We start from the raw sequence: 19,193 nt of genomic DNA, 5'->3' as shown, positions 1-19,193 counted from the left end.
ATGTTTCAAAAATCATGAAAAATAGAAAATGACTCGTCTTGCCATGAAACTTCAAATGAAGGCTTAAGGGACCATTGTAGGAATTTACAAGCCATAAAAATGGCATTGGCATGGCAGAAATATGAAGATGTGACTAAACCCACCTACTACCCTATTGATCCACGGCTTGCGCATCCCGCCTCTCTGCCGCTCGTTTCGTCGGTTGGCTTAGGCATACGGAGTTCATTCCCAGCTTAAGATTAGATCGGACCAAGGGTTGCAGCAACAGGATTGACAGCACGCTGAGGGGCACCCGACTCATCCTCGACTTGCGTATCCTGTCCCTATGGTCGATTGAACGCCCACATGCTCTTTTTGTGGGTTGACTTAGGCATACGGAGTTAATTCCCAGTCCAAGCATACGGAGCTCATTCCCAGTCTAAGATTCGATCGGACGGAGGGTTGCGGGTGCACATGCTAGGCTCAGGCATGTGCCGGAGCCGCATTCTTTTTCGCCCAGGCCACCATCGCCAAAGCATCGCCAGAGAACCTGACCGACGGCATTAGGGTTCTGACGATTGGGGGGCCGGGGGGTATGCGCACATGATGTGCGATGGTGCTGGTACTTGGCCCTTACATTGGCCCCCTATCCCTCATCAAACCTTGAGAACTTACACCCCCTTAAAGAGCATTTGAGATTTTACAGATTTGCTGCTAGTAGCCATTAAAGTGTCTGAAATGGAGACACTTTTTTCAAATGGTCACAAAATCCTATACACTTTGAGTTTTTAGCTGAATTTTTTTGTGCATGCCAACAAAAATACAAGGATCACGTCTACCAAGTTTGGGGCCAAAACTTCTTTTGAAAAAATTTTTAAAAAATCTCGAACCGTAAAAAGTTTCAAAAATTGTAAAAAATAGATAATGAGTCGTCTTGCCAAGAAACTTCAAAGGGACCATTGTATGAATTTACAATCCACAAAAATGGCATTGGCATGGCAAAAATATGAAGATGTGCCTAAACCCACCTACCACCCTATCGATCCACGGCTTGCGAATCCCGTCTCTCTGGTCGGCATAGTGCCCGCCCGCTCGTTTCATCGGTTGGCTTAGGCATACAGAGTTCATTCCCAGTCTAAGATTAGACTAGACCGAGGGTTGTGGCAGCAAGATCGGTAGCATGCTGAGGGGGACCCGACCAATCCCCGGCTTGCGCATCCTGCCCCTCTGGCCGGTTGAGTGCCCGCACGCTCGTTTTCGTGGGTTGAATTAGGCATACAGAGTTCATTCCCAGTCTAAGATCAGACCAGACCGAGGATTGCAGGTGCACATGCTGGGTTCAGCCATGTGCTGGTCCCACATTTTTTTCACCTGGGCCACCATTACCGGAGAACCTGACCGACGGCATTGGGGTTTCGGCGATTGGGGGGTGGGGGGGTGTGCGTACATGATGTGCGATTGGTGGTGGTAGTTGGCCCTTATATTGGTGCCCTATCCCTCATCAAACCTCGAGAACTCATACCCCCTTAAAGAGCATTTAAAGTGCCTGAAATGGGGACACTTTTTTCCAATGGTCACAAAATCCTGTACAGTTCTAGTTTTTAGCTGAATTTTTTTATGCAAGCCAACAAAAATAGAAGGATCATGTCTACCAAGTTTGGGGCCAAAACTCCTTCTGAAAAAATTTTAAAAAAATCTTGAATCGTAAAAAGTTTCAAAAATCATGAAAAAAAGAAAATGAGTCGTCTTGCCATGAAACTTCACATGAAGGCTTAAGGGACCATTGTTGAATTTACAAGCCATAAAAATGGCATTGGCACGGTAGAAATAAGAAGATGTGCCTAAATGCACCTACCACCCTATCGATCCACGGCTTGCGTATCTCGTCTTTTTGGCCGGCGTAGTGCCTGCTTGCCTGCCCGCTCGTTTCCTCAGTTGGCTTCGACATACGAAGTTCATTCCCAGTCTAAGATCGGACCGGACCGAGGGTTGCAGTAGCAGGATTGGCAGCATGCTGAGGGGGACCCGACCAATCCTCAGCTTTTGCATCCTGCCCCTCTGGCCGGCTGAGCGCCCGCACGCTCGTTTCATGGGTTGACTTAGGCATACGGAGTTCATTCCTTGTCTAAGCATACAGAGTTCATTCCCAGTCTAAGATCGAACTAGACCGAGGGTTGTGGGTGCACATGCTGGGCTCGGGCATGTGCTGGTACTTGGCCCTTATATTGGCCCCCTATCCCTCATCAAACCTCGAGAACTCACACCCCCTTAAAGAGCATTTGAGATTTTACAGGTTTGCTGCCAGTAGCCATTAAAGTGTCTGAATGGGGACACTTTTTTCAAATGGTCACAAAATCCTGTACACTTTGAGTTTTTAGCTGAATTGTTTTGTGCATGCCAACAAAAATACAAGGATCACGTCTGCCAAGTTTGGGGCCAAAACTCCTTTTGAAAAAATTTAAAAAAAATCCCGAACCGTAAAAAGTTTCAAAAATCGTGAAAAATAGAAAACAAGTCGTCTTGCCATGAAAGTTCACATGAAGGCTTAAGGGACCATTGTATGAATTTACAACCCATGAAAATGGCATTGGTACGGCAGAAATATGAAGATGTGCCTAAACCCACCTACCACCCTATCAATCCATGGCTTACGCATCCCACCTTTCTAGTCGGCATAGTGCCCGCCCTCTCGCCCACTCGTTTTGTCGGTTGGCTTAGGCATATGGAGTTCATTCCCAGTCTAAGATTAGACTAGATCGAGGGTTACGGTAGTATGATCGGCAGCATGCTAAGGGGGACCCGACTGATCCTCAGCTTGCGCATCCTGCCCCTCTAGCAGGCTGAGCGCCCGCACACTCGTTTCGTTGGTTGACTTAGGCATACGGAGTTCATTCCCAGTCTAAGCATATGGAGCTCATTCCCAGTCTAAAATTGGACCAGACTGAGGGTTGCGGGTGCACATGCCGGGCTCGAACATGTGCTGGTGCCACATTTTTTTTCACCCGGGCCACCATCGCCAGAGCATCATCAGAGAACCTGACCGGCGGCATTGGGGTTCCGGTGATCGGGGGCGCCGGGGGGTGTGCGCACACGATGTGCGATGGGTGCTGGTACTTGGCCCTTATATTGGCCCCCTATCCCTCATCAAACCTCGAGAACTCACACCCCTTAAAGAGCATTTGGGATTTTACAGGTTTGCTGCCAGTAGCCATTAAAGTGTCTGAAATGGGGTCACTTTTTTCAAATGGACACAAAATCCTGTACACTTCGAGTTTGTAGCTGAATTTTTTTATGCATGCCAACAAAAATACAAGGATCACGTCTACCAAGTTTGGGGTCGAAACTCCTTCTGAAAAAATTTTAAAAAAATCTCGAATCGTAAAAAGTTTTGAAAATCATAAAAAATAGAAAACGAGTCATCTTGCCATGAAACTTGACATGAAGGCTTAAGGGACCATTGTATGAATTTACAAGCCATAAAAATGGCATTGGCATGGTAGAAATATGTAGATGTGCCTAAACCTACCTACCACCCTATCGATCCACGACTTGCGCATCCCGCCTCTTTGGCCGGTGTGGTGCTCGACCGCCCGCCCGTTCGTTTCATCAGTTGGCTTAGGCATATGGAGTTCATTCGCAGTTTAAGATTGGACCAGACCGAGGGTTGCAGCTCTAGGATCGACAGCACTCTGTGGGGGACCCGACCAATCCCCGGCTTGCGTATCCTGGCCCTCTGGCCATCTAAGCGCCCGTACGCTCATTCCGTGGGTTGACTTAGGCATACGGAGTTCATTCCTAGTCTAAGCATACAAAGTTCATTCTCAGTCCAAGATCAAACCAGACCGAGGGTTACGGGTGCACATGCTGGGCTCAAGCATGTGCTGGTGCCGCATTTATTTACGCTCGGGCCACCATCGTCGGAGAACCTGACCGACGGCATTGGGGTTCCGGTGATTGGGGGGACGGGGGGGGTGTGCGCACGTGATGTGCGATGGGCGCTAGTACTTGGCCCTTATATTGGCCCCCTATCGCTCATCAAACCTCGAGAACTCACACCCCCTTAAAGGGCATTTGAGATTTTACAGGTTTGCTGCTAGTAGCCATTAAAGTGTCTGAAATGAGGACACTTTTTTCAATTGTTCACAAAATCCTGTACACTTCGAGTTTTTAGCTGAATTGTTTTGTGCATGCCAACAAAAATACAAGGATCATGTCTACCTAGTTTGGGGCCTAAACTCCTTCTGAAAAAATTTTAAAAAAATCCCGAACTGTAAAAAGTTTTAAAAATCATGAAAAATAGAAAATGAGTCGTCTTGCCATGAAACTTCACATGAAGGCTTAAGGGACCATTGTTGAATTTACAAGCCATAAAAATGGTATTAGCACGGCGAAAATATGAAGATGTGCCTAAACCCACCTACCACCCTATCGATCCACGGCTTGCGCATCCCGCCTCTCTGGTCGGTATAGTGCCTGCCCGCCCGCCCGCCCGCCCGCTCGTTTAGTCGGTTGGCTTAGGCATATAGAGTTCATTCCCACTCTAAGATCAGACCGGACCGATGGTTGTGATAGGAGGATCAGCAGCACACTGATGGGGACCCGACCAATCCTCGATTGCGCATCCTGCCCCTCTAGCTGGCTAAGCACCCGCACGCTCGTTTCATGGGTTGAGTTAGGCATACGAAGTTCATTCACAGTCTAAGCATATGGAGTTCATTCCCAGTCTAAGATCGGACCGAATCGAGGGTTACGGGTGTACATGCTGGGCTCGGGCATGTGCTGGTGCCGCATTTTTTTTCACTTGGGGCAGCATCGTCGGAGCATCCCCGAAGAACCTAACCGACGGCATGGGGGTTCCGACGATTGGGGGAGCCGGGGGGTATGCACACATGATGTGCGATGGGTGCTAGTACTTGGCCCTTATATTGGCCCGCTATCCCTCATCAAACCTCGAGAACTCGCATCCCCTTAAAGAGCATTTGAGATTTTACAGGTTTGCTGCCAGTAGCCATTAAAGTGTCTGAAATGGGGACACTTTTTTCAAATGGTTACAAAATCCTGTACACTTTTAATTTTTAGCTGAATTTTTTTATGCATGCCAACTAAAATACAAGGATCATGTCTACCAAGTTTGGGGCCAAAAATCCTTCTAAAAAAATTTTAAAAAAAATCCCGAACCGTAAAAAGTTTTAAAAATCATGAAAAATAGAAAACGAGTCGTCTTGCCATGAAACTTCACATGAAGGCTTAAGGGACCATTGTATGAATTTACAAGCCATAAAAATGGCATTGGCACAGCATAAATATGAAGATGTGCCTAAACCCACCTACCACCCTATCGATCCATGACTTGCGGATCTCGTCTCTCTGGCCGACGTAGTGCCCGCCCGCCCGCCCGCTCGTTTCGTCGGTTGGCTTAGGCATACGGAGTTCATTCCCAATCTAAGATCACACCAGACCGAGGGTTATGGTAGTAGGATCGGTAGCACACTGAAGGGGACCGAACCGATCCTCGGCTTGCACATCCTGTCCCTCTTGTCGGATGAGCGCCCGCACGCTCGTTTCGTGGGTTGACTTAGGCATACGAAGTTCATTCCAAGTCTAAGCATACGGAGTTCATTCCCAATCTAAGATTAGACTGGACCGAGGGTTGCGGACGCACATGCTGGGCTCAAGCATGTGCTGGTGCCGCATTTTTTTTCTCCCGGGCCACCATCACCGGAGAACATGACCGGCGACATTAGGGTTCTGGCGATTGGGGGGGTTGGGGGGCTGTGCGCACATGATGTGCGATGGGTACTAGTACTTGGCCTTTATATTGGCCCTCTATCCCTCATCAAACCTCAAGAACTCACCCCCTTAAAGAGCATTTGAGATTTTACAGGTTTGCTGCTAGTAGCCATTAAAGTGTTTGAAATGGGGACACTTTTTTTAAATGGTCACAAAATCCTGTACACTCCTAGTTTTTAGCTGAATTATTTTGTACATGCCAATAAAAATACAAGGATCACGTCTACCAAGTTTGGGGCCAGAACTCATTCTGAAAAAATTTTAAAAATATCCCGAACCGTACAAAGTTTCAAAAATCATGAAAAATAGAAAACGAGTCGTCTTGCCATGAAACTTCACATGAAGGCTTAAGGAACCATTGTATTAATTTACAAGCCATAAAAATGGCATTGGCATGGCAGAAATATGAAGATGTGCCTAAACCTACCTACCACCCTATCGATCCACGGCTTGCGTATCCTGTCTCCCTGGCCAGCGTAGTGCCTGCCCGCTCGTCGCTCGTTTCGTCGGTTGCCTTAGGTGTACGGAGTTCATTCCCAGTCTAAGATTGGACCGAATTGAGGGTTGCAACAGCAGGATCGGCAGCATGCTAAGGGGGACCCGATCGATCCCCGGCTTGTGCATCTTACCCCTCAGGCCGACTGAGCACCCGTACGCTCGTTTCGTGGGTTGACTTAGGCATACGGAGTTCATTCCCAGTCTAAGATTGAATCAGACTGAGGGTTACGGGTGCACATGCTGGGCTCAGGGATGTGTTAGTGCCGTATTTTTTTTCGCCCGGGGCACCATCGCCGGAGCATCATCGTAGAACATGATGTGTGATGGTTGCTGGTACTTCGCCCTTATATTGGCCCCCTATCCCTCATCAAACCTCGAGAACTCACACCCCCTTAAAGAGCATTTAAGATTTTACAGGTTTACTGCCAGTAGCCATTAAAGTGTCTGAAATGGAGACACTTTTTTCAAATGGTCAGAAAATCCTGTACACTTCAAGTTTTTAGCTGAATTTTTTTGTGCATGCCAACAAAAATAGAAGGATCATGTCTATCAAGTTTGGGGCCAAAACTCTTTCTGAAAAAATTTTAAAAAAATCTCAAACCATAAAAAGTTTTAAAAATCGTGAAAAATAGAAAACGAGTCGTCTTGCCATGAAACTTCACATGAAGGCTTAAGGGACCATTGTATGAATTTACAAGCCATAAAAATGGCATTGGCACAGCAGAAATATGAAGATGTGCCTAAACCCACCTACCACCCTATCGATCCATGGCTTGCACATCCCGCCTCTCTGGTCGGTGTAGTGCCCGCTCGCCCGCCCGCTCGTTTCGTCGGTTGGCTTAGGCATACGGAGTTCATTCCCGACCTAAGATCAAATCGGACCGAGGGTTGTGGCAGCAAGACCGGTAGCACACTGAGGGGGACCCAGTCGATCCCCGGCTTGCGCATCTTACCCCTTAGGCCGGCTGAGCGCCCGCACGCCCGTTTTGTGGGTTGACTTCGACACAAAGAGTTCATTCCCAGTCTAAGATCGGATTGGACTGAGGGTTGTGGGTGTACATGCTGGGCTCGGGCATTTTTTGGTGCCGTATTTTTTTCACCCGAGGCACCATCGTCGGAGCATCCCCGGAGAACTTGATCGATGGTGTTAGGGTTCCTACGATTCGGGGAGCCGGGGGGTGTGCGCACATGATGTGCGATGGGTGCTGGTACTTGGCCCTTATAGTGGCCCCCTATCCCTCATCAAGCTTCGAGAACTCACACCCCCTTAAAGAGCATTTGAGATTTTACAGGTTTTCTGCCAGTAGCCATTAAAGTGTCTAAAATGGGGACACTTTTTTCAAATGGTCACAAAATCCTGTACACTTCGAGTTTTTCGCTGAATTTTTTTGTGCATGCCAACAAAAATACAAGGATCACGTCTACCAAGTTTGGGGCCAAAACACCTTCTGAAAAAATTTTTAAAAAATCCTGAATCATAAAAAGTTTCAAAAATCGTGAAAAATAGAAAATGAGTCGTCTCGCCATGAAACTTCACATGAAGGCTTAAGGGACCATTGTATGAATTTACAAGCCAAAAAAAATAGAATTGGCATGGTAGAAATATGAATATGTAACTAAACCCACCTACTGCCCAATCGATCCACGGCTTGCGTATCCCGCCTCTCCGGCCGGCGTAGTGCCAGCCCGTCCGCCCGCTCGTTTCGTCAGTCGGCTTAGGCATACAGAGTTCATTCCCAGTCTAAGATCGGATCGGACCGCGAGTTACGGGTGCACATGCTGGGCTCAGGCATGTGCTCGTGCTGTATTTGTTTCACCTGGGGCACCATCGTCGGAGCATCGTCGGAGAACCTGACCGACGGCATTGGGGTTCCGGCGATTGGGGGGGCCGGGGGGTTGTGCGCATATGATGTGCTATGGGTGCTAGTACTTGGCCCTTATATTGGCCCCCTATCCCTCATCAAACCTCGAGAACTCACACCCCCTTAAAGAGCATTTGAGATTTTACAGGTTTGCTGCCAGTAGCCATTAAAGTGTCTGAAATGGGGACACTTTTTTCAAATGGTCAAAAAATCTTGTACACTTCGAGTTTTTAGCTGAAGTTTTTCGTGCATGCCACAAAAAATACAGGGATCACCTCTACCAAGTTTTGGGCCAAAACTCCTTTCGAAAAAATTTTAAAAAAGTCTCGAACAGTAAAATATTTCAAAAATCGTGAAAAATAGAAAACAAGTCGTCTTGCCATGAAACTTCACATGAAGGCTTAAGGGACCATTGTATGAATTTACAAGCCATAAAAATGGCATTGGCACTGTAGAAATATGAAGATGTGCCTAAACCCACCTACCACCCTATCGATCCACGGCTTGCGCATCCCGCCACTCTTGTCGGCGTAGTGCCCGCCCGCCCGCTCGTTTCGTCGGTTGGCTTAGGCATACGGAATTCATTCCCAGTCTAAGATTGGACCAGATTGAGGGTTGCGGCAGTAGGATTGGTAGCACGCTGAGGGGGACTCGGTCGATCCCCGGCTTGCGCATCCTGCCCCTCTGGCCGGCTAAGCGCCCGCACGCTCATTTCATGGGTTGACTTAGGCATATGGAGTTCATTCCCAGTCTAAGATTGGACCAGACCGAGGGTTGCGGGTGCACATGCTGGGCTTGGGCATGTGCTGGTGCAGTATTTTTTTCACCCGGGGCACCATCGCCTGAGCATCGTCAGTGAATCTGACCGGTGGCATTGGGGTTCCGGCGATTTGGGGCGTCGGGGGGGCTGTGCGCACATGATGTGCGATGGGTGATGGTTCTTGGACCTTATATCAGCCCCCTATCCCTCATCAAACCTCGAGAACTCACACCCTCTTAAAGAGCATTTGAGATTTTACAGGTTTGCTGCCAGTAGCCGTTAAAGTGTCTGAAATGGGGACATTTTTTTCAAATGGTCACAAAATCCTGTACACTTTGAGTTTTTGGCTGAATTTTCTTGTGCTTGCTGGCAAAAATGCAAGGATCACGTCTATCAAGTTTGGGGCCAAAACTCCATCTGAAAAAATTTAAAAAAATCTCAAACCGTAAAAAGTTTCAAAAATCATGAAAAAAAGAAAACGAGTCGTCTTGCCACGAAACTTCACATGAAGTCTTAAGGGACCATTTTATGAATTTACAAGCCATAAAAATGGCATTTTCATATCAAAAATATGAAGTTATGCCTAAACCCACCTACCACCCTATCGATCCACGGCTTGCGCATCCTGCCTCTCTGGTCAGCGTAGTGCCCGCCCGCCCGCCCGCTCGTTTCGTAGGTTGGCTTAGGCATACGGAGTTCATTTCCAGTCTAAGATCGGACTGGACCAAGGGTTATGATAGCAGGATCGACAGCATACTGAGGGGGACCCGATCGATCCCCAGCTTACATATCCGGCCCCTCTGGTCGATTGAGCACCTGTACGCTCATTTCGTGGGTTGACTTACGCATACAGAGTTCCTTCCCAGTATAAGATCGGAACGGACCAAGGGTTACGGGTGCACATGCTGGGATAGGGCATGTGCTGGTGCCATATTTTTTTTGCCCGGGGCACCATCGCCGGAGCATCGTCGGAGAACTTGACTGACGGCATTTGGGTTCCGACGATAGGGGGCCGGAGGGGTGTGCGCACATGATGTGCGATGGGTACTGGTACTTCACCCTTATATTGGCCCCCTATCCCTCATCAAACCTCGAGAACTCACACCCCCTTAAAGAGCATTTGAGATTTTACATGTTTGCTGCCAGTAGGCATTAAAGTGTCTGAAATGGAGACACTTTTTTCAAATTGTCACAAAATCCTATACACTTTGAGTTTTTAGCTAATTTTTTTTGTGCATGCCCCAAAAAATAAAAGGATCACATCTACCAAGTTTGGGGTCAAAACGTTTTCTGAAAAAAATTTAAAAAAATCCCAAACCGTAAAAAGTTTTGAAAATAATGAAAAATAGAAAACGAGTCGTCTTGCCATGAAACTTCACATGAAGGCTTAAGGGACCATTGTATGAATTTACAAGCCATAAAAATGGCATTGGCATGGCAGAAATATGAAGATGTGCCTAAACCCACCTACCACCCTATCGATCCACAGCTTGCACATCCCGCTTCTCTGGCCGGCGTAATGCCCGCCTGCCTGCCCGTTCGTTTCGTCGGTTGGCTTAGGCATACAGAGTTCATTCGCAGACTAAGATCAGACCAGACCAATTGTTGCGAAAGCAGGATCGGTAGCATGCTGAGGGGGACCCGACCGATCCCCGGCTTGTGCATCCTACCCTTCAGGCCGGCTGAGCACCCGTATGCTTGTTTCGTGGGTTGACTTAGGCATACGGAGTTCATTCCCGGTCTAAAATTGGATCGGATCGAGGCTTGCGGGGGCACATGTCGGGCTCGGGCATGTGCTAGTGCCGTATTTTTTTTCACTCGAGGCACCATCGCCAGAGCATCGTTGGAGAACCTGACCAGTGGCATTAGGGTTTCGATGATTGAGGGGGGCCGGGGGGGTGTGCGCACATGATGTGCGATGGGTACTGGTACTTGGCCCTTATATTGGCATAAGAAATGGGGACACTTTTTTCAAATGGTCACAAAATCTTGTAAACTTCAAGTTTTTAGCTAAATTTTTTTGTGCAAGCCAACAAAAATACAAAGATCAGGTCTACCAAGTTTGGGGCCAAAAATCCTTTTGAAAAAATTTTAAAAAAATCTAGAACCATAAAAAGTTTCAAAAATCATGAAAAATAGAAAACGAGTCGTCTTGCCATGAAACTTCACATGAAGGCTTAAGGGACCATTGTTTGGATTTACAAGCCATAAAAATGGCATTGGAATGGCAGAAATATGAAGATGTGCCTAAACCCACCAACTACCCTATGGATCCACGGCTTGCGCATCCCGCCTCTCTGGCCGGCGTAGTGCCCGCATGGCCGCCCACTTCTTTCGCCGGTTGGCTTAGGCATACGGAGTTCATTCCCAGTCTAAGATCAGACCAAACTGAGGGTTGCAGCAGCAGGATCGACAGCACGCTACGGGGGACCCGATCGATCCCTGGCTTGCGTATCCTGCCCCTCTGGCATGCTAAGCACCCGCACGCTTGTTTCGTGGGTTGACTTAGGCATACGGAGTTCATTCCCAGTCTAAGCATACGGAGTTCATTCTCAGTCTAAGATCGGATCAGACCAAAGGTTGCGAGTGCACATGCTGGGCTCGGGCATGTGCCGGTGCCTCATTTTTTTCGCTCGGGGTGCCATCGCCGGAGCATCGCCGGAGCACCTGACCGGAGGCATTGGTGTTCCGGCGATTGGGGGGCCAGGGGGTGTGTGCACATGATGTGCAATGGGTTCTGGTACTTGGCCCTTATATTAGCCCCTTATCCCTTATCAAACCTTAAGAACTCACACTCTCTTAAAGAGCATTTGAGATTTTACAGGTTTGCTGCCAGTAGCCATTAAAGTGTCTGAAATGGGGACACTTTTTTTAAATGGTCACAAAATCCTGTACACTTCGAGTTTTTAGTTGAATTTTTTTGTGCATGCCAAAAAAAATACAAGGATCACCTCTACCTAGTTTGGCACCAAAACTCTTTCTGAAAAAATTTTAAAAAAATCATGAACCATAAAAAGTTTCAAAAATCGTGAAATATAGAAAAAGAGTCGTCTTGCCATGAAACTTCACATGAAGGCTTAAGGGACCATTGTATGAATTTACAAGCCATAAAAATGGCATTGGCAGGGTAGAAATATGAATATGTGCCTAAACCCACCTACCACCCTATCGAACCACGGCTTGCGCATCCCGCCTCTCTGGTCGGCTTAGTGCCCGCCCGCCCGCCCGCTCGTTTCGTCGGTTGGCTTACGCATACGGAGTTTATTCCCAGTCTAAGATCAAACCAGACTGAGGGTTGTGGCATAGGATCAATAGCACGTTAAGGGGGACCCGACCGATCCCCGGCTTACACATCCTGCCCCTCTGGCCGGCTGAACGCCCGTAGGCTCGTTTCGTGGTTTGACTTAGGCATACGGAGTTATTCCCAGTCTAAGCATACGGAGTTCATTCTCAGTCTATGATCAGACAGGACCGAGGGTTACGGGTGCACATGTTAGGCTCGGGCATGTGCTGGTGCCGCATTTTTTTTTTACCGAGGCACCATCGCCGTAGCATCGTCGGAGAACCTGACCAGCGGCATTGGAGTTCCGACGATTGGGGGATCCAGGGGGTGTGCGTACATGATGTGGGATGGGTGCTCATACTTGGCCCTTATATTGGCCCCCTATCCCTCATCAAACCTCGAGAACTCACACCCCCTTAAAGAGCATTTGAGATTTTACAGGTTTGCTGCCAGTAGCAATTAAAGTGTTTGGAATGGGGACACTTTTTTCGAATGGTCACAAAATCCTATACACTTCACGTTTTTAGCTGAATTTTTTTGTGCATGCCCACAAAAATACAAGGATCACGTATACCAAGTTTGGGGCCAAAACTCCTTCTGAAAAAATTAAAAAAAATCCCGAACCGTAAAAGTTTCAAAAATCATGAAAAATAGAAAATGAGTCATCTTGCCATGAAACTTCACATGAAGGCTTAAGGGACCATTGTATGAATTTACAAGCCATAAAAATGGTGTTGGCATGGTAGAAATATGAAGATGTGCCTAAACCCACCTACCACCATATCGATCCACTGTGTCATGAGCCAACCTTGTATAGGGCCATGACTAGGACTTAGGTTGCCATGAGCCACCCATGTATCGGGCCATGGCCGGGTAGATCTCTTGTGCTAGGAAAAGTGTCCCCAATTCAAACATTGTAATGGTACTGGTAGCATAGTTCTAAAATCTCTAAGGCTCTTTAGGGGGTAAACCGACAGCGTAGTGTTGGGCTGTCTCACCGGTTGCTATGCGAGCTTAGGCCACCCACCAAGGGCTACCTTTTCTGGCCCTGGTGATGGTGGGAGGTCCCAATGTATGATTCCCATTTATAATAAAACTCACCCTGATTGAATGTCTCGACTGTTGCCTCGATGTGTTTTCTCTTTTTCTCGATGCGAATATGCCTTATTGTGTGTGTGCTTGAGATTGATCTCAATATATTGTGTCTTATTGTGAATGCTTGGGACTAACCATGGCTTATGGTTATTTGTTCATATATCGATCTATTGAAGGCTGACTTGGTTGGGAGCGCCCATTCAAGTGCCGTACGATCTATTGCTTATTGAGAGAAAGCTTAGTCCGTGACACATGGTATCAGAGCACGGTTGAGAAGTGCTAGAAAAATGGATGAGATGGCCACAAGTGGTAGACCGAATCATCAATAGAGAATTGAGGAACTTGAGGCCGCAGTGGTCGCAATGAAAATTCATATGGCGACTAAAGATCGAGTGAGGGAGATCGAGACAACCCAATGGGAGTTGTCCGATACTCTCCACAACATGAGCGAAGAGGCTAGAGACGCCTTGAACATTCTCCAAAAGGAGTTTGAGGAGCTCGAGCACAGGTGAGCATTCTACAAATGGCTGTGGCCAGATCGGGTTCATGCTCGATGAAAAAAGGAAAAAAGCCTAAGGTGTCGGAGCCTCGATGCTATGAGGGGGCAAGGGATGCTAAGCAACTTGAAAACTTCTTATTTGACATGGAGTAGTACTTCCGAGCTGTACACATAGATTCAGAGGAAGATAAGGTGACAATGGCATCGATGTACCTCGTAGGGGATGCCAAGCTATAGTGGCGCTCCAAGTTTGTTGATGACGAGTGCCCGATTAAGACTTGGACGGATCTGAAGCGAGAATTGAAAAACCAGTTCTTCCCTAAGAATGTGGAGTATATGGCTCGAAGGAGACTTCGAGAGTTGGTGCAAACAGGAAAGATGTGAGAGTTTGTAAGGAGCTTTTCTACCCTGATGTTGGATATTTGAGACATGTTTGAAAAGGATAAGATGTTCTATTTTCTTGAAGGCTTCAAGCCTTGGACGAGGACAGAACTACAAAGGCAAAAAGTGCAAGACGTGGCCACGGCCATGGCTGCAGCTGAAAGTCTTCACGATTACAATGATGGCTCCTCAAAACGAAAAAATCCTCCATCAGTAGGCAGTAGCTTTAACTTTGGGAGTGGGGGAAAGATGACTAGGTTGGATCGACCCTTCAGTGGGGGATCAGACAGGAGGTCCTTTGGTCAAGATAGCACCCAACCCAAGACAAGCAACGCAGGGATTTTCAAGCCTAGGCAACCGTTAGCATGCTTTCTTTGCAAGGGGTCGCATCGGGTGGTTGAATGCCCGCATAGGGGAGCCCTTAATGCTTTAAGGACCTCATCTCAAGAGTTCGTAAAAGTACCAGAGAGCGTTGAAGAAGCTGAAGAGGAGCTAACCAGGATGGGTTCAATAAGGTTCCTCAATGCCCTCCGCACCCAATTGAACACTATAAAGAAAGAGCAAAGTAGAGGCTTGATATATGTGAACTTGGCGGTCAATGAGAAAGCCACCAAGGCCATGGTGGATACGAGTGCAACCGACACTTTCATCACACCAGATGAAGCAAAAAGGTGTGGTCTTCATATTAGTAAAGATTGTGGATGAATGAAGGTAGTCAATTCGCCAGCCTTTGCGATCAGTGGAAGCTCGAAGAGTGTGACAACCCGATTAGAGCCATGGGAAGGGAAGGTAAACTTTACAGTTTCCCTCATGGATGACTTTGATGTTGTTCTTGGATTGGACTTCATGATGTTGGCTCAGGTCATCCCTATCCCCGCCGCTAGCTGCTTGTTGTTGTTAGGGGAACACCCATGTGTGGTGCCAGCCAACATCTTACCAAAGAGTGGGAAAAAAATGATTTCTGCTTTGCAGTTTAAGAAAGGGGTAAAGAGAGGGGAACCTTTCTTTGCGACAGTGCCAATCTACAAAAAAGGGTCGAAAGTAGAACCAATACCTGATGGTGTGGAAAAAGTGTTGGAAGAATTTGAAGAGGTGATGCTAGAGATGTTGCCTAAGGTTTTACCCCCTCGACGAGCAGTGGACCATGAAATTAAGCTCCTCCCAGGAGCAAAACCCCCTGCTAGAGCTCCCTACCACATGGCCCCACCAAAGTTGGTCGAACTAAGAAAGCAGTTAGATGAGCTCCTACAAGCCAGGTTCATCAGACCATCAAAGGCTCATTTCGGAGTGCCAGTGCTATTTCAAAAGAAGCATGATGGAAGTTTGCAATTATGTGTTGACTACAGGGCCCTGAACAACGTCACCGTAAGAAACAAATATCCCATTCCTCTTATAGCAGACTTGTTTGATCAATTGAGTCGGGCCAAGTACTTTTCCAAATTGGACCTGAGATCTGGCTACCATCAGGTCAAAATCGTTGAGGGAGATGAGCCAAAGACCACTTGTGTGACACGGTATGGTACATTTGAATTTCTTGTTATGCCCTTTGGATTGACCAATGCTCCTGCCACATTTTGTACATTGATAAATCAGGTGTTCCATGACTATCTAGATAAATTTGTAGTCATCTATTTAGATGATATAGTGGTATATAGCTCCACCTTGGAAGAACATCAAGAGCACCTATGCCGGGTACTTCAAAGATTACAAGACCACTAGTTATACGTAAAAAAGGAAAAGTGTGCATTTGCTCAGACCCAAATCCATTTTCTCGATCACATTGTCGAACGTGGCCACATTCGAATGGACATGGAAAAGGTTAGGGCCACCAAGGAGTGGACAACACCGAAGAACGTTAGTGAACTCCGCTCATTTTTGGGACTAGCCAATTATTATAGAAGGTTTGTGGAAGGGTACTCTCGCAAGACCACGACCCTCACGGAGCAATTGAAGAAGGAGCGTAAATGGTGTTGGATGAATGAGTGCCAAGAGGCCTTTGAGGGATTGAAGGATGCTATTATGAAAGATCTCATCTTAGCTCTCCTTAATATTGAAAAGTCCCTTCGAAGTTCAGATGGATGCATCTAATTTTGCTATTGGAGGAGTGCTTTTGCAACAACATCACCCGATAGCATTTGAAAGTAGGAAGCTAAGTGAAGCTGAAAGGAAATATACGGCCCAGGAAAAAGAACTCCTGGCGGTGGTTCACTGCTTAAGGGCTTGGCGACATTACTTGTTGGGTTCACACTTTGTTGTGAAGACAGAGAATACGGTCATTAGACATTTTCTCACCCAACCAAGGCTTACGGCAAAACAAGCTAGGTGGTAGGAATTTTTAACGGAATTCGACTTTTGTTTTGAGCACATCACTGGAAAGACCAATCAAGTGGCCGATGCATTGAGCAGGCGAGCAGATTTAGTGGCCCTTAGAAGAATTGCCCCAATGGCAGCTAGCAGAGCCGCTACAGACATTCACAAGTTGATTGAAGATCACTTAGGGAAGGACCCGTAAGCTTGTGCCATCCTGAAGCTAGTGGAAGAAGTGAAACCCAAGTACTTCTGGCAAGAAAATGGGGTCTTATGGACTAAAGGGCCTCAAGTGTTTGTGCCAATAGCAGAAGGTCTGAGATAAATGCTAATGAGGGAATGTCATGACACACCATGGGCGGGACACCCGGGTTGGCAACGCACTTTGGCGTTATTGAAACAGGGATACTATTGGCCTTACATGTGACAAGATGTGATAGACTATACGAAACTTACCTCATTTGCCAACAAGACAAGGCTGATAGGAGGAAACTTATAGGCATAGCACCGCACGTCACGTGGTGTTCGGTGCGGCCCCAACAGCCCTTGAAAATCTAGAGGATCGAGTGCCATCTGTGATCGACTGTACTCATAACCACATCAGGTCTCCAAGGTGAACAGCCTCTGGTTGATGAAACAATGTAGGAAAGGGAAGTCGACGAAATGGATCTGTAACCTCGAGAAAAGGATCGTCTCTAAGGGCTGGGCACGAGGTCCCAGTCTCAAACCTGTTGACTGTCGGTGGACTACTCGACCTGCTCCCACGATGAGAGTGGGTCACCACGTGTCGACCGGGGGACAGACTGGGAACGGCTCCTTCGAGGGCCTTCACTGGATGACAAACAGTTGACTTAGAACTAGTACGAACTAGGGGAATCCAACTGTTTATTTAAAACAAAGCATTGCGATGGTCCCTACGGATGCTCACGCAATGTGATTTCTACCCAGTGCTTTGAATGTCAAAGTGAAGAAATTCAACCAAGCGCGGGTAAACGACGGAAGTAACTATGACTCTCTTAAGGTAGCCAAAAGCCTCATCATCTAATTAGTGATGCGCATGAATGGATTAACGAGATTCCCATTGTCCCTGTCTACTATCCAGTGAAACCATAGCCAAGGGAACAGGCTTGGTAGAATCAACAGGGAAAAAAGACCCTATTGAGCTTGACTCTAGTCCAACTTTGTGAAATGACTTGAGAGGTGTAGGATAAGTGGGAGCCCCCGGGCAAAATTGAAATACCACTACTTTTAACGTTATTTTACTTATTCTGTGAATCGGAGGCGGGGCACGACCCTTTCTTTTGGACCCAAAGTCAACCTCGACCGATCAATCTAGGTAGAAGCCATTGTCAGGTGGGGAGTTTGGCTGGGGTGGCACATCTGTTAAAAGATAATGCAGGTGTCCTAAAATGAGCTCAATGAGAACAAAAATCTCGTGTGGAGCAAAAGGGTGAAAGCTCATTTGATTATGATTTCCAGTACGAATATGAACCATGAAAGCGTGGCCTATCGATCCTTTAGACCTTCAGGATTTGAAGCTAGAGGTGTCAAAAAAGTTAACACAGGGATAACTGGCTTGTGGTAGCCAAGCGTTCATAGCAACGGTACTTTTTGATCCTTCGATGTCGGCTCTTCCTATCATTGTGAAGCAGAATTCACCAAATGTTGGATTGTTCACCCACCAATAAGGAAAGTGAGTTAGGTTTAGACCATCATGAGACAGGTTAGTTTTACCATACTAATGGTGGCGTCGCGATAGTAATTCAACCTAGTACAAGAGGAATCGTTGATTCGCACAATTGGTCATCGTGCTTGGTTGAAAAGCCAATGGTGTGAAGCTACCGTGCGCTGGATTATGACTGAATGCCTCTAAGTCAAAATCTAGGCTAGAAGTGATGCACACGCCCGCCACCCGATTGTCGACCCGCAGTAGGGGCCTATGGCCCCCAAAGGCATGTGTCGTAGGTGCAGCCCCTACGGTGGATGAGCTGCACTAGCCTCCTTGGAGGTCAATTCCCACTGAGCAATGGGTAGAATCCTTTACAGATAACTTAAATATGTGACAGGGTATTGTAAGTGGTAGAGTGCCCTTGCTGCCACGATCCACTGAGATTCAACCCTTTTGTGCTTTGATTCATCCCTCCCCTTGCTGACCTTCCTTCTTTTCACGTCGCCCCGTCTGAGGTTGGGTGTGACCCGAGGCCCTCCGTCCTCCAGTCTCAACCAGGAACAAACTTCGCTTGCCCTGGTCGGCCCTTGAATTTTTGTTTTGGCACCAAACCGACCACTGGAGGGGGATGCGCAAGCCGACCAAGGATCCAGCTATTGGTCCCCCTTGATTGTTACCCCAAACACCGTCGATAGCTTCTGGCCCTTGGTTGGTCGAGATCAAAATGCACTACGTATGCCTAAGTCAACCCACGAAATGAGCATGCAGGTGCTCAGTAGATCGGAGAGCCATACTACGTAAGCTGAGGATCGACTCGGTCCCCTTCTGTGTGCTGTTGATCCCGCTGCGGGTCTCTCGATCCAATTGGGGCTTAGATCAGGAATGAACTCTGTATGCCTAACTTAACCCACGAAATGAGCATGCAGGTGCTCAGTCGATCGGAGAGGTAGGATATGCAAGTCGGGGATTGGCTCGGTCCCCCTCTGTGTGTTACTGCCAATCCTGTTGTCAGTTTGATCTTAGACTGGGAATAAACTTCGTATGCTTAGACTGGGAATGAACTTCGTATG

At 47.3% G+C, this 19,193-nt stretch overlaps 1 pseudogene; it reads left to right on the top strand.

The window, feature by feature from the left end:
- Positions 1-17,084: 17,084 nt before the first annotated feature.
- LOC149517445 (25S ribosomal RNA) lies at positions 17,085-18,590 on the top strand (annotated as a pseudogene).
- Positions 18,591-19,193: the final 603 nt, after the last annotated feature.

The sequence above is a fragment of the Durio zibethinus genome, chromosome 8 (assembly GCF_047325235.1).
Source record: "Durio zibethinus cultivar Kanyao isolate XHJ-2024 chromosome 8, ASM4732523v1, whole genome shotgun sequence".
Lineage (NCBI taxonomy): Eukaryota > Viridiplantae > Streptophyta > Magnoliopsida > Malvales > Malvaceae > Durio > Durio zibethinus.
Note: the sequence above shows the minus strand (reverse complement) of the source record. Positions and strands in the feature narration are given on the sequence as shown.